At 38.0% G+C, this 17,071-nt stretch overlaps 1 pseudogene; it reads left to right on the top strand.

Annotated features, from left to right (window-relative positions):
- Window positions 1-233: 233 nt before the first annotated feature.
- LOC100716027 (UDP-GalNAc:beta-1,3-N-acetylgalactosaminyltransferase 1-like) lies at window positions 234-16,752 on the top strand (annotated as a pseudogene).
- The last annotated feature ends 319 nt before the right edge of the window (window positions 16,753-17,071 follow it).

Raw genomic sequence — 17,071 nt, 5'->3', positions numbered from 1 at the left:
CCCGCTTCAAGTGTTTGTTTCTTTCTGCAGCCGCGGTCTCCCCCAAAGCGTTCCAGACTGCATGGCGCGGTCAAGCCGTGCGCTTCAGCAGTGCCAGCAAGGGCGCCGGGCACAGAGGAGCAGCTCAGGGCAGCCTTGCGCCCAGCTTGTGCTCCGGCCCACAGCGCAGGTGGAGAGCTGAACCCGACCGCGCCTGGAAAGCGTCCCAGCATCCCGGCCACTTGGAAGCAGCAATGGCGCGCGACCCGCTCTGGGAAGCCAGGGCGCCTGGCAGCCGTCTGGTCCGATCCTCCCCAGCCGGGCTCACCTTTCAGTTGCGAAGGTCTGGGCTCGCGTGTTCACGATCCGGGTCCACTCCTGCTCCTCTCACAACACAAGCATCTCCCTGCGGCAAGGCCACCGGCTCTTGTGGTCCCGACCTGGGCTCCGCCCCCTGGGAACCTGCCCCCCCCCAGGTCCCGCCCCTACCTGCTCAGGTGTGTCCCACGCCGCCTGGACCTGCAGCTCTCCCGCGTGGGCCACGGCTCCGCAGCGCCCCCTGCCGTCCCGAGGCAGCTCTGCACTCCAGCAGGGCCGGGGCTGCGCCTTCTGTGGCATCACGCGCGCTTGCTGCCGCCCTGCGGTCAACCTGCACCCTGCAGTCCTGCTGGGTCCCCGTGGCATCATCCAAAAGCACCTTGCCGCCCTACTGGTATTACTTTTTTAAATTGGTACATTTATATTTTAGATATAAATATTATAGTGATAACACTCATGATAGGGAATTTGTACCGGTACGTGGTATGTCTTGCTGCTTCTTTTTCCCCCATTCCCCTACAGGTGTTACCGCCCCAGCCGTCCACTCTTTATGAAGAGGACAGGCACTCACCTGCCCTAGCACAGGAATCTCACGTAGCCTCCCCATACTCCTGGAATTCCCCCTCCTAAGTTGCTCCATGAGGCTGCGACAGTGCCCTCCGGCGTCCAGCTGCAGGCACAACGCCTATTCCACCAGACCACTTTCATTCTTCGGTCTGCTGGGCTGCCTGCCTTTTTACAAGGACTTGGACAAATAACTGAAAGAAATAACTTTAGAAGGTTGCAACTGGGAGAGACCATAGAGACACCTGGCCACAAGCCTCTTGAGTTGGGAAGAGACTGAGGTCCAGGTAGAGGAGGGAGTCTTTCTTCACCTCCAGCTGCCCAGACTTTAATGGGGTCACAGTCACCTACAGACATTGTCACAATGCAGATTCTGATTCACTGGGGAAGCGGATGCGGAGAACCATTGGGTCCAGCTTCCTAGGGGGCGCTTCTGTTGCTGCTCCCAAGAAAACACTTTGAATTAGCAAGGCCACTTGCCCAGTTGGGTAGAAACGGACTAGCATGATGGAAAGGCAATTTAGAGACAGTTCTTTTAAAAAAAAAAAAAAAAACTCCACAGTTTTTTTTCTTAAAATACATATTCATCGTGAGAATTAATATGATAATCAGCGTCTCCCTCCAAATAAGCACAATTAATGATAAAGTTATTATTTGGTGTATTTGTATGCGTGCATGGCAGTTAATACTGCATACATATGTGTCTTTATATAGTTATGATGGGATTTTGAAATATTTACTGTTCTTAAATTTCTTAAGTTTGTTTGAATAGCAATGTATTGTCAATGTCAAAGCCAGCTTTTTAAGCCCATGTTATATATAGTGTGATTAAAAATATGTGGGCTGTTTAAAATGTCTTAAAATTTATTACAGTAAAAGACACACTGCCATCATCCCTTAAAATATTCTTTTTCATGTTGAGCATATGTATCCCATCATTCTTGTCATTTTCTGAAGCAGTGTGCAGTTTATGTTTAAGAAAATTTCTGTCAAATAAAAACAGTGTATGTCATTCACCTTATTTACCAGATCTGGGGCTATGTGACTTCTGGTTTTTCTTCAAAGTCAAAATGAACCTGAAAGTCAATTTGTATCACTGAAGTAGCCATGATAGAACAACTAATGACATTCATGAAAGGCGTTATCTTGGGACAGATTTGCATAGAAATGATTTTTTACTGTTTTCTGTTTTGTTGAAATACACACACACATATGTTCTATACCATAAAAATAAGAATGTTTTTAGAAGATGGTAGGCTTGTTGAAGTCAGGAATAAAATTTGAAATCACATCTATGTCATTTTCTTTTTTTAAATCAAAATTTTAACAAACCAAAACGTATGCAGTGAGATGTACAGGTCTTAGGAGTCAAATGCAAAGTTTTGGTAAATGTATATACTTATGTGGTCATCCTATAGTAAATCTATTGTTATGGATTGTGTCTAGATGTCTCCCAAAGCCTCATGTGGTCACAAGTGGGGGTTTTCAGAGGTGGCTGGATCTAGAGTGTGTGATGCTGGAAGGCAGGGTGTATGATTGTTAAATTAGTCCACTGACAAGCTTGACATAATTCTTGGTGTGGAAAGGCCACCTCTGGTTGTGAGTGCTCCCCAGCAGACAGTCAGGTAACCTGGATAAAATATAAAGGACACTACTTTGCTGCTTTGCTATGGTCGGCCTGCCATGAACTGTTTCTCCTACGTGAGGCCCCTCTGCCATGCACCCTGCCTTAGAGACAAGCAACTATGAACTGAAACCTTTACAAACTGAGCTACAATGTTTCCTTTAAACTTTGGGTGTCAGATGTTTTGTCTCAGCAACAAGAAAAGTAACTAAGACACCTAGAGAACATGTACACAACACACAGAAAATTTTCTTAGCTGTTTCTGCTCAATGCTCATCTCCATGAGAATTCCGATTCTTGGATACAGAGTAGTGTAGTCGAATAACTACCTCTGTCATCGTAAGGCTTATAAAACTTTTGCCAATTCCACAATGTACCTGAACCACTCTACTTCTAGTACTTATTTCTAGTTCAAGTAGGACTGTGTTATTGCAAATATCAGAAATAAACAACCTTAAACCAACTTTGGTTGAAGAATGGAACATATTAACTCATTCATATGGGGAGTTTGGCCTCAGAATCAGCTTAAACTAGAATTCAAAACTCAGAATCTATTTTCTCTATTCTTAAGTCTCAGTTCTACTGTCCTGGCATTTCTCTGCTCATTGAAATTGCAGGATAGTTGTGCTAGCTCCATTCTTTCCATGGACATGACTCTGAGTCTAGCAAGACTGAGAGCTCAAGCGGGGATGGTAAGATTAGTTCTGAACCATTGCTACAGGGCTTCATTGTCTTGCTTGGGGTATTTCTTTACACACAATTGAACATCATGACTAGAATAATGAAGTTGATTGGTAATCTTACTCCATTTCTTTGCTGCTAGAAGAAAACACCACAAACTGAGTAATTAATATAGAAATGAATTTTTTCTCAGTTCTTGAGGCTTGAAAGTCTGAAACCAGAGTTGGCATCTAGGGAAGGCTTATTGGTGCATCATCTCATTGCAGAAGGCAAAGAAAGGGCAAAAGAGAACAAGAGATTGAACCCCTTGCTGCAAGTCCTTTTATATCAGCATTCATCCATTCATAAAGGCAGGACCCTAATGGCCTAATCACCACTCAAAGTCTTATTTCTTAACACTGTTATCTTGGAAATTAAAATTTTAATACATACTTTTCTAGGATGCATTCAAATAATAGCAATAGGCTTGAGTTTGGATTACATGACCAGTTCTGGGTAGAGTTCTCTTCACTTAAACACATCGTCTGAGAATAGAGAAGGCATGGCTCCCACAGCAAAATCATATTCTGGGTCAGAAAAATGTCTAGCTTCCATAATCTCTTTTCTTTTGTCTCCTTTGGCACTTGCAACTAATACTTGCCTCATGAAACATTCACTTCTCTGGGTTTCTCTGATACATCACTTTCTTCAAGCTTATTTATACCCATTGTAACTTTTGTAGGGCTTCTATAGAGTTCCAGATTTTAGAGGATTCTAGATTTTAGAGGATTCAGTTCAGGGATTCAAGAAACTACTGAAAAGAAACAGCAAGGGATCTAAAAGTTTCTAGAGGTCAATAGAAAACCTAAAGAAGCCTAAGAAGACTTAGTTACACTAAAATAGAAGTTTAGTCCCAAATGTAGGAACCTACTGGAAGATAATCAAGTTTGACTCCAAGATTTCTGAAGCTCTGGAATGAATTGACTTCAGTTTTTGTGGACGTTATTCTTGCTGCATCAGGATGAAATTAAGGCTCTCTATGGTCACATATGCTCTGTGACTGGGTTTGACTTTGGGAGTTTACTACCCTTGATCACTGGGACAAGGTCTTTAGATTTGCTTGTATGAATTTCCATAATCATTTTTTTCTGCAATGGTTATGCTTCTCTTGCAGGTAGCTGGATTTTGAGATCAGCACCGTGGACAGCAGTCACAGAAACTCCAAAAGATTTTCTTATGTGGGAGATGCCATTGGAATCTTTATCTGCCTCCAAAAGCCATTCATAATTTGCTGGTGAATTCGATGAGAGGGATGAAAGATTGCAAGTGAAATCCTCCAGAAAGCTTATTCAGTCGGTACAAGTGAGACAGATGTGTTAGACTGCCATTAGAACTAGAAATGTACAGTTAATTCCTGCTGTTCATATTTGTAAATAAAGTTGCCATAAACATCTAGTTGGCTAATATTGAATGATTGCTCCTAGGGGAACTGTAGAGTTAGGTTTAAGAGAGCCTCTGGTTGCAACATTTTCTTCCACTGGACCACACACGTGTGTCTATTTTAAGTGACTTTACTTAATGTGAATTTGATTTATTAACACTGAACTCATCATCAACAGCATTACAACTCTGGTTGCACAAAGCTTATCTAACACATATAGTTTCTCAGCACTTCAACACTATTCTTGGAGGTCTTTGTAAAAACAAAGTACAACAAAAATGGGAAATTGTGGCACTAAAGAGGTTACAAAAAGTGTACTTGTATCAGATATGGAACAAGATAGAGTATTGCTTTCTTTGATCTCAGCTGGGAATATTCATGTTTGACAACTCAAATATTTTTCTGCTTTGTGCTTTTATAAAAGCACTTCAATCTATTAATGTTAGAATTGCTAGCAAATTTTACAGAGTAGGTGAATTTTCAAACATTAATTTTATTTTCCTTTAAACCAACTTGAGTTCATTCCTTATCTCTTAGAGTTTCCTGAGGGTCTCAATATATAAAAGATACTCAGAGTCAAAATCCCACAAGGCCCTATGTAATTTTATTTGCTCTTCCTTTTCTTGTGTTTCAGGACAGACAATTAGATTATTTATTTGATATATTTATTCTCTAATGTACATTTTTACAGCTATATAGTTCCTTCTAATAACTACTTTGACCTCATTCTATAATTTTTGATACATTGTATCATTTTCAATCATCTTGTGTTAATTACTTTTCTCATTGCTGAGACAAAATACCCAAAGTTAAAGAAGGAAATGTTTGGTTAGCTCACATTTTTGTGGAGGTTTCAGTCCTTCATCAGCTGGCTGCAAGACAGTGGGAGACAGCAAAAGCAACACGGGCAAAAAGGAGAAGCAATCCTTTTTTCCTGCTCTAGAGCAAGAGTAACACTAGTACTAGACAATGAAGCAATCACAGACTCTAGATTCAGGCTCCTCTGAAGAGCCTGCTCCTCATGATTGCATGAGATTTTGGGGGGACATCCAGACACAAACCATAACACATCTCAAAATATTTTATTAGTATCTTAATCAATTTTCACATATTTTTTAATTTCCCCAATTTTTTCTGTGACACACTTCCAGCATCACTTGACTGTGGTTGAACACATGTATCTTATGAGTTCAATGCTTTTAGCTTTCTGGAGGTTTGCTTTATGATCTATCATATGGCTTATCCTGGAGCCCTCCAGGATGTAGTACCACTAAATGTGCTGCTACTCTGACCTGAAATCCTACTATTTGCTCCCCTTTTTTAGTCCTCCTCTAGCCACACTGGCCTCCTTCTACTTCACAAATGCATCTCAGCATATCCTTATCTAACTGCACTGGCTTCTGTGCTCCCCTCTTCCCGGGTTGCCTTTCCTCCTCCTCCTAATATCTGCCTAGCCTCCTATTTCACCTCCTTTCCATTTTTTCTTGACAGTCACCTTCCCAGAACACCATCCATTTAAAATCTCAATGTCCCACACACATTTTAATGTTCCCCCTTTCTGCTTTATTTTGTCCATAGCATTAATTTTTAACTAGCACACTGTATATATTACTTGTTTGTTGTCTGTTTCTCCCCATTAGAATTGAGGTTACTTGAGAGGAAACACCTTAAAAATTTGTTCACTGTTCTATTCCTAGTGGAGAGAACAGTGTCTGACACACAGAAGGGACTCAATACGTATTTTATGAATGAATGAGCAACATAAGAGAAGCAATTATGGTTTCTGTTATGGTTGGCTGACTTGGCTTTAGAAGGGTAGGTCTGAGGAGAAAGGGACTATCTCAGAAGAAATGCAGGCTGGAGAATTAAGTTGGCCAGTAAGAAACAGTTATGATTTGTGCATTGAATGGGAACTAGAATATGCATGACATCCACAGGGCAGTAGTGTCACAGGTCTTAGACTTGTGCAGTTACACAAAGCACCACTCTTAGGAGAACCTTTATATTTGCCTTGGTTTAATGTTTTGCTGTTTGAATAATGTTTGAATGACAAGTGCACATTTTCATTTTCACTGGATGCCAGTCTTAAATGTACAGACTTATGTATAAGGATACTGATAAAAGTGGTGAACTGATACAGAAAACATTAGTAGTAGAATCTAGCAAGGCTGGAGTTTTCCTAGGAGGGAAGGAGTCAGTAGTCAGAGTGAATGTGGGCTAGAAAGTTCAGTTGCTGGAAGGAAAAAAACATGTAAATTTTAATAGACTTGGGTTGTTTGTATTGAGGAAAAAAGTATAGTAGTTAGAATTATATTGCAATGTGAATAAGTAAAATATTGATAACATGTGATACAAGTTATATAATATATACATTTCCAAGCTTGTCTACCTTTGAGGTTGATCTGTTGCTCTCTGGACTGATTGATAGCTTACTGAACAATTGATTGATCTTTGCATGATTTTGAGCATGTCTTAGCAAGTAATTTAGATTATCAAGGAGTTTTACTAATTCTATAGCTATTAATGTTTTTAATCCATCTTTTTTTTAAAAATTAAAGTGTACTTGAATTTTGCTGAATAATATTAATTACTCTAACTCCACTTATCCCAGACACAAAATCCCACTGTGCACAAAATGCACAGTTTTGCATATTCTTTCAAACTTAAGAGTTGTTATATAAACATTGCTATTTTTTTTTACTGAAAAACATGTTATTAAAATGGGCTTATGTTTTTCTACAGTCTTATTTTTTTTCACTCAGTTACAAATTATGGTAGTGTTTTCCCATAAATCATTAAAAGATATCTTAATCATTTTAATGGCCATATAGTATTTCTAACCCATATTGATCTATAGATTTTTTTCCTTCTCCCACTCAGCCAGTAATTTTTCATGAAGATATGATACAAGTGAAAAAAATATATTTTGGTACCCGGAATTGAATTCATTACCTTATGCTTTCCAGGCAGGCACTATGCTGCTGAGCTATATCCCTGGCATGAAAAATTTTTTAAATGTTATAAGAGAAGAACTTTTAAAGAGTCCAGATTTTTGTAAGTTGTTCGCTTAGACTTTTTTCCTGCTAATTGAATTCAAGTTATTTAATAGAAGATTTCAAGTTTTGTTCTGGCTGCTGACTTGAAGTGTTGCCCCTGTGCCAGGCCACATTGCCTTGCAGCCAGCTGATTATAAACTGAAACCTCCAAAAACTGTAGGCTAAATAAACCTTTCTCTCCTTAATTTTGGGTGTTGGGTATTTTGTCCCAGCAATGAGAGAAAAGTAACCAAGACAATTCCTAAACTACAGAGATGAAGAAGATGAAGAATAGGTTGGTGCTTGTTAAGGATAGGGATGAGAATAAGGCAGGGCAGACATAAATATATACAGGCAGCAGGAAGAGTTCTTTGTGGTGATAAACCAGTTTTATGTCTTCACTGTAAGTGTGGTTATGTGCATTCATGCATAGGGTCAAAAATGCACAGATGACCCCATATGCACACACACATACAGGTACACACACATACACATACAAACGAACACCTGTTAAAATTGATGAAAAGCTTACAGTGTTATACTAATACTAATTTCCAAGTTTTTATGTTTTATTTTAGTTATATAAAGATGTAACCGTAGGTAAAAGCTGAATGAAGGGTTCAAATACTTTATGTACTAGTTTTGAGATGTTTTGTAAGGTAAAACATTATATTCAAAAGCAATATTTAGAAATTAATACTCTAAGCTTGCATCTCCAACCTGAACAAGAGCGGTGAGTTAAGAACCTAGAGGGAAGGAAATAATGAAGAAGAGACATTAGCAAAGTAATACAGATAAGTTATTTGTGTAATATCTTGATCTCTGTGGTAGAAGTCCCTATTTCTCAAGATTATTTTTGCTATTCTAGGCCTTTTGCATATCCTCATAAAGTTTAGAACTAGCTTGTCAAATTCCACTAAAAAGTTCAACTGAGAATTTGTTTAGTGTGTAGATCAATTTTGTGAGAAATAATTTCTTTGCAATATTTTGTCTTTAGCCATTAATGTGGTATCCTTCCATTTATTTAGGTTTTCTTAATTTCTCTTAGCAATGTTCTATAGTTTTCATTTATTTTCTTTCTTTTTTTTTTTTTTTTTTTTTGTCTTTTTCCTTTTTATCGGTACCAGGGATCGAACTCACGACTGCCTGCTTGCAAGGCAGGCGCTTATGCCACTGAGCTAAATCCCCAGCCCCCAATGTTCTATAGTTTTCAAAGTGTAGGCATTTTGTGTTTTTGACAGAGTTATTCCTAGTTATATGATAGGTTTGGTATTGCTATAAATGATTTTATTTTTAATTTTATTTTCTACTCGTGTGTTAGTGGCACCCAGAAGTTAGTATGGTTGCTCAAGGGTGTCCCCAGGAACCAGTCTCCTGTTCCCTTTGCCTGTACCATCATTAGTATGTGACTTCTTTTGTCTTCAGGGTCATAAGATTGCTGCTACATTCTCTGATCTGAAATCTGCTTTGTTGTGAGGAAGAAAAAGCAAATGACAAAGTAGAAATCACTAAAACCAGAAAACAATTTTTCCTGGAAATTGTGACATACTTGTATTTCAGTTTGGTCATTAGAACTGTGCCTGGATACTCCCTCAAACAGATCAGATGAAATTGGGATTTCATCAATTTTAACAGGTGTTCGTTTGTATGTGTATGTGTATGCGTGTGTACATGTATGTGCACGTGCATATGGGGGTCATCTGTGCATTTTTGACCCTATGCATGAATGCACATAACCACACTACAATCAAGTATTTGCAATACTCTCCCAAACAAAGTCTTGTGAGTTCTACTCACAAAACCTAGATGGAAAAAAGATATTAGGTGAGAAATTGGCAATGACTGTCACAATGTGAGAAAGGATTTAGCTTTTTCTTAGACTGAAAAAGTTCAGTGTGTTTTACGTTACTATGAAAAGGTAAATACTATACTACAGTGATCTATGGTGCATGGTCATATTTCTCTCTTGGTCATCTTCTATATTTTCCTTGGAGTTATGCCATCCTATTTTTGCTGATTTACTTTTCTGTCACTGTCATCATTTCTTTCTAACTTTCTGGCTGAACTTCAAAATTTTTCATTTATTCAGACACGCCAAGATTCCTTTTGCTACCCTGTCCTTCTATAATCGTATTCTAAATTGGTTGTGAACTAAGCATTCTAGAATTTTAATTTTTTTTTTCATCTCTCTGTGTTGGTATTTTTGTATCTTGGCTCTCCTGACAGTATGGTTTGATCTCTCATTTTGGTTGATTATATTTTCTTTTTTTTTAAATTTTATTTAAGGAGAAAAAGAAAAAAAAAGCAGAGAAAGGGTACAAGTTATACAGATTTACAGAAAAAAATAAACAGTAGGAAATCACTAGTTAATGGATTACATTTTGTCATCTTAGAAATAATTGTTCAAGTTACAAAATTAAAGCTTATAAAGTGGACATTCCAACAGTGAGACTGCAAACAGTTCTGTTCAATGATCCAACAAAACTCAGTAATATCATTATCTATCTTATACACTTAAATATACATGCAGTTATATCGTTTAGAGCACTTTCTTTTCCTCTCTTTTGTACAATGACAATTACACATTTTGGGTTTTGTTGCTCCCACAGTTCTTATTACTTTTTGGAAGAGAATAAAACCAAATGTGACATAACAGAACAGTCAGTCAAATCAAAAGGGTGGACGTAATAGATAATGTAAAAGCATAATACTAGGTGATCAACAATGGTTACCATAATGCCTCCCGCTATCTCTAATAGAATTGCCTATATCATTAGTTATAATAAAATTGAAAAAAAACAGTAAAGAACAAAATCGACAAAACCAAAACATTGGAGACATTATAGGTCTTCAAAAGTAGATAATAGTCAACCAGAATAGGCGTCATAATGAATCCCACTATCTTCACAGCTGTTGCCTAAACTTTCGAACCTGGTACTATCAAGCAAAACAGAATAGAGGAACATCAGTCAAAACAAGATGGTGAGAGCAATACAGAGCTTTAAATCAAGATAATGGAAAGTCAAAGTGGGTTACTATAATATATCCTGCTATTTTTAAATTTATTTTTCCCTTAATTAAAAGGATAAAAAAAGTAAATAATAAAATGGAGATTGAGATAAAAGAGGGCATAACAGCAAATCAGTGCAGATCAAAACATAACCATTTAAGCAAAATAGTGTTTCACCACAAGATTATCCCGACATAAATGTAGTTACCATATTGTCTCTTTCCTTGAAATCTTTGAGTATAACTTCGTATACTGTAGCATCAAATATATCAAAACAATGTAAAACCATTTAAGAGAATGACAGTATTACAGGGTATTTAGAATCAACTAACAGAAAATGAACAATGGTTTCTGTATAATCTCCTTGTCTATAAAAGTTTTTGCTTATAGTATCATATATAATAAAATCCAATAAGATACCACCTGTTTAGACCAATGGAGACAGAAGAACAAAAGCTTGATGAGACTTCAAAACAAGATGATACTAAATCAGTATTACCTCTTAAGATGTCATTTTCTCCAAAATAGCTGTTCCTATCATCCAATCTTCTCTGCCTCATTTCTGTTGAGCTCTTTTTCTGTCATTAGTTGTCAGTTTGTCTTCTTCATTTTGTTTTCTGCTCAATTCATTGTTGCCTCTCTGCCGCTACTTCTGGATTCTTCGTATTTTTCTTTTTTAGAATATCTTGCCGTATTCTCTGTAGAGTTGAATTGGTGGTTGCATATTCCCCTAGTTCCTCTTTATCCTTGAAGCACCTTGTTTTTCCATCAATTTCCAGGGATAGTTGTGCAGGATATATCAATCTTGGCTGGAGATTATTATCTTTCAAAGCTTGAATTATTTCCCCTCACGCTCTTCGTGATTTGATGGTTTGTGCTGAGAAGTCTGCTGTAATTCTGATGGGTGTTCCCTTGTAAGTGATCTGGTTCTTGTCTCTGATGGCTTTTAGTATTCTGTTCTTATATTGGATTTCTGGAATTTTAATTATTATATGCCTGGCTGTTGCTCTGTTTGGGTTGTAGGTGGTTGGGGTCCTGTATGCTTCATACAACTGAGTATCTTTACCTTTTGCTAAATTAGGAAAATTCTCCTGGATTATTTCTGTGAGTAGCTTTTGTAGTTCATTTGTTTGTGTCCCTACTTCTTCTTTTATGTTCTTAATTCTTAAGTTATAGACCCTCTTATCATCTTCTAGTCTTCATATTATTGCTGTTTGTTTCTTTGTTATTTTTAAGAAGTTTTTCATTTCATGCTCCCATATTACAAATCTGCCCTCCAGTTCAGATAATCTATCCTTAGTTTCTTTCAAGCTGTTATGCCAGTTTTTGATAGACTTTTTAGTTTCCTGGTAATCTCTTTGAACCTGCTTCACGTATTCTATGCTTTCTCTATTTTCTCCATTAAACAATTCTCCCCTCTTTTTCTGTTCTTCCATTCCACCATCTGTTTTTTTCTTGGGTGGTGCTTAGCATTTCTCTAATTATTCTGCTTATGTCTAGCTTTAGGTCATTAATAACTTCATTCCTGAACTTGTCTATGAGGCTCTTGAGATAGCACTTTATATCTATTGGTGCTGTGTCTGCTGTTGCCTCTTTCTCAGGATTGGGCGCCGAGGACCCTTTCTTGTTGCTGCCTCTTCCCATATTCTTTGTTCCTTATATATACAAGCGTATATAGGAGGCCCAGCTTCCTTCCCTGTCAGCCACAGTCTGATTGAATTGCGCCGGCTAGGTGTTCCCACCCACCGCAGCGCACCAGGAATTTGCGGACCAGGCAGCCTATGCGGCCCGCTCTTCCAGGTCAATCTACCTTCAGGAGCTGGGACCTGGGCTGTGCTAGCCTATTGGATCTCAGCCAGCAGCGTCACATGGGCTAGGCACTGCTCACCAATCCCGCTTGAGAGGGGGATTGGTGACTGAAGTCACTGCAGCGCCCTGTTCCCACAAGTCTGCCTGGTCCCAGAATGTCCTCTGTTGGAGTCTCCTAGACCGTGGAAGAGTCCCAGTTTTCCCTCACTCACCGGAGGTGAATGCACGGCTCCCCGCCCGTCCCGCTCTCAACTCCATTCACCGATTCCTGTTCTCAGAGCTTCCACGCGTCTCTCTCCCTGCCGAGCCGATGCAGACGCAGCGGTGGCGGCAGGAAACCCAAATTGTGGCTTCCAATGGTGCAGGCTCCAGCTTCCATGCTTTATCTGTTCCTGTTATAGCACCAGAATTGCATTCTCAGTTGGTTTCTCTCAGCCCAGTTCATTCTTGGGTCACCAGGGCATATCTCCTTTTGCTTATGATTCCTTACTCAGCACCATTCCTGAATTCTAAGCTGGGTGTTTTAGAGAGCCTCCGTAGCTGCTGCTATCTGTCTGCCATGTTCTCCCGGAAGTACTCGGTTGATTATATTTTCAAGATTCTTGATAAAGCAGTAATAGCAAGTCTAGTTCTTGAGGCATTAAATGAAAATGACTTTATTTTATTCTCATCATTTTATCAACAGCTTGGGAATCAAATTCTAGGTTCGAAATAGTAGTTTGAAAGTAATACTTCATTATATGTAGCTTCTAGCTTTTGCATGTCTGGTGAGATTTTAATGTTCACTTTTTAATGTAACTCTGTGTTCTTTCTTTTTTTACTGTGGAGTTATTTTTGTTCTTAGTGTTTGACAGTTTCCCAGTTTCATTTCTTCACACAGTGCTTTGAAAAATACACTGCACTGGATACCTTCAATCTGGACACTCATGTTCTTCAGTCGTGGATGTTTTCTATTATTTCCTGGTGGAAATTATGCTGTCTTTTAGACTCAGCTAGTTGTTGAAATTCAATGAGTTATAAAACTTTATCTTTTCTTTTTGCTTCTACATCTGTTTTCTGTCTTACTCTGCTTTCTAGATTTTTGCAACTTTATCTCCCAACTCTTGTGCAATTTTAAATTTATTCTATTTGATATTTAATCCCAACAGCCATTTATATTGTTATTTATTTTTAAAAAAAATATAAAAGTTTTCATTAGCACTTGCATGCTGTACATAGTAAGCATATGCATTGTGGGAAGTTGGTACATGGACATAACACATTTTAATTCTTTTTTCTTTCCCTTCCCTTCACCTCTCATCCTCCCTACATTTCTTGGTTTCTTTCCTATATATTCTTGTTTTTTAATATTATATTTTCTTTTCTCTTTGGACATGTTAATTTAAAAAAAAAACACCTTTTCTTTGGATATCTGCTTTGTCTCAATTTGTTTCCTCCAAATCTTTTTCTTTCCTTTCTCCTCCTCCTCCTTCCCCTCCTCCCTGCTTCCTCCTCTTCCTCCTTCTCCTTTTTTTCTGCTTCTGCTTCTTTTACTTTTTATTATTGCTCCCTTTGCTTGTATATCTAAGTTCGGGGATTTTCTTAAATGACTGATGACCCTGAGCTGACTATGTGTGCCCCATAACTTGTTCAATTATTATGTGTCAATTAAAATAACTAAAAACAAATTTAAAAAATTTTAAATACTGCATTAAAGCCTGGGGATGTAGCTCAGTGGTAGAGTGCTTGCCTAACATGCAGAAGGCCCTGAGTTCAATCTTCAGTACAACAACAACAACAACAACAACAACAACAACAACACACAAACACACACACACACACACACACACACACACACACACGTACTGCATTAAAATATTCTTTGATGTCTCTTCAATATTTAGTCCAAGGAGACTGCCTCACCAGGTTTACCCTAAACCTGGCCTGGACCTTAAAATATACAGAATTCCTAGGGATGCTCCTGAGATGCATTCTTTTATTCACAGTGATGCTACGTCTTGACTGCCCTTCGTTCTGCCAGCATTTGCTCTGGTGAGGTAAGCCTCAATTTTCCTTCCTTCAGAGTCTTCCTATTTGAAATAACAAAGTGAGTTCAGTTTTCCTGATAGTACCTTGATTTATATACTCTCTTGTTAACTGGATTCTCCTTTTTTGGTATCTGTTTTGCAGCTTCAAATCTTTATTCAAATGTTTTTAGTAAAATGTTGGTGGAGGGCAGAGAAAGTTCTACATATTTATCTTATATTAATTTTCCAGAAATCCTTTCTATCCTCTAATTTTATTTCCAAGACTCAAATTATTCAATTACATATGACTCACTGCATAATATCCAAATGACAACTAACAGCATCATCTACAATTTCATTTTACAAAAGCTATGAGGTTCAGTAGGACAACCACAGGAGATGCCCAGGGGCAGGGAGCCATAGTCAGGCTAACAATAGGCTTCCAGAGTGCTATAAGCTAAATGAGTTAGGCCCCAACCTCATGACCAGATGCCAGGATCAGCCTGAACCTCTGTGGATGAATCAGCACCCTCGCCTAATCCTACTGCAGTTTGCTTGGATTATCCAGTGCAGAGCTGGGCTCTTACCGCCTCTTTTGTCCACCAATGAGAGCACAGTCATACCCTAAATTGGACAGTACCACAAAACTCTAGATTCCAGAAGATAATCACAGGTTTGAAATTGCAAAGAAATTTCTTTTTATTTTTTATTGTTTGTGGGCTGTTTGGTAGGGCAGAGTATTTTTATTTTTATTGTTTTATGTGTGAAAGTAAACATTGCTTTTAGTTTTTCTGTTTTGCTCTTGTTTTTGTTTCTTCTTTTTTTCCCTCCTATTTTTTTTTTACCAGTTTCCTAAGGCTTGGATAATCCTCCTTTGTCCTTCAGCCTTGCTTCTAATCTCTTTCTCTCCTTTTATTTCTCTATTTTTTACTATTATCTCTTTTATAAGTTTTCTCCCTTAGGGTAAAATTGCTCTATTGAGTGGATATTTACTGCTCATATTTTTAAAATTTGTGTTAGATTTTGTTATAGAACTATAAATCTTGAACTTATGATTAAAGATAGCAAATTAACAGCTATCACAATTCGTTATTTTTAAAAGACTGTGCTTGAAGCTATTATTACTGACTGTACCACTTTAGCCAAGGTGATGTAGTTACTGTGATCAGTTGTTCTTCACAGTATGCCAGTACTGAGATTGTGTGGGGGTCATAAACAATATCATAGTACAGTACTGAAGAACTGGGTGCTAAGCCAAACAGGAAGCAACATCCTATCCAAATAAATTGGAAAGACAGGATCTTCGGATAGACTCAAAATCCAAAAACCAGCTATGCCAAGAAGACATGTCTGAAAAGTAGTCATTTCCTAGAGATTTCAATATTAGTAAAACCTAAATAAGCAATTTACAAGCCTCAAAGAAGAAATAAATAAAATAGTAGAAAATGAGAAAATACCAAAACAAGATGATGTGACCCATTTTCCCCAATTTGCCCAAAGCAAATCAAGGGGACGTTGAAGTGGAAGAAACCCAAGACACTGGAGTTACTGGGATGAAAAAAAAAATCATAGGAAGTTCTTACATTTTTCTTATTAGGCAAGCAGTTTGAAAAGGAAGACAAAATGTTAGCACCTTAGAGGATGAGCACCTTCTCTATAGTGACACAACATGACAAGACCTTTTAGACACATAATAACCTGACCTTAAAAACCATTATGGCATTCAGATGGGTAACTGAGTTTTGCCCCAATGCCAAGTACATTGTGAAGACTGATACTGATGTTTTTGTCAATACTGGTAATTCAGTGAAGTATCTTTTAAACTTAAAACACTCAGAGAAGTTTTTTACTCTAATTTTATTTCCAAGACTCAAATTATTCAATTACTTATGACTCACTGCGTAACATCCAAATGACAACTAACAGGTTATTCTGTAATTGGTAATTATTCTTATAGAGGATTCTACCCAAAATCTTATATTTCATGCCAAGAGTATCCTTTCAGGGTATTTCCCCCCCTACTGCAGTGGGTCAGATTATATAATGTCCAGAGATTTGGTGCCAAGGACCTATGAAATGATAGGTCATGTGAAGTCCGTCAAGTTTGAAGATGTTTATGTTGGGATCTGTTTGAATTTGTTAAAAGTGGACATTCATATTCCAGAAGACACAAACCTTTTCTTTTTTATAGAATTCACTTAGATGTCTGTCAACTCAGATGTGTAACTGCAGCCCAGGAATTTTCTTCTAAAGAAATCATCACATTTTGGCAGGTTATGCTAAGCAACACTACCTGCCATTGTTAACTTTATCCTCTACCTAAAGTCTGGTGAAGGGCAACATACTTTGTGGAGAGTGTTAAAGCTGGTGCTGTAGAAAACTCTTGGAAAGATCAGTGTGCTGGTTCACACTGAAGTGAAACTCATGGAGATTGGAGGGCTACACTGTACTTGTGATTTGGTTGGGGGGGGGGGATACCGGGGATTGAACTCACAACCTTGTGCTTGCCAGGCAAGCATGTACTTGTGATTTATTTTGGTAAAATTCAAGTTGGATCTTTTAAGATGGTATTTAGCAGAATTAGACATCTTATAAAGGAGTCAGAGGTTTTTGCTCATAAAATTA

Source organism: Cavia porcellus, unplaced genomic scaffold, assembly GCF_034190915.1.
Source record: "Cavia porcellus strain 051 isolate PalLab524CR breed Dunkin Hartley unplaced genomic scaffold, mCavPor4.1 scaffold_16, whole genome shotgun sequence".
NCBI lineage: Eukaryota > Metazoa > Chordata > Mammalia > Rodentia > Caviidae > Cavia > Cavia porcellus.
This window is presented reverse-complemented; position numbering and strand designations above follow the sequence as displayed.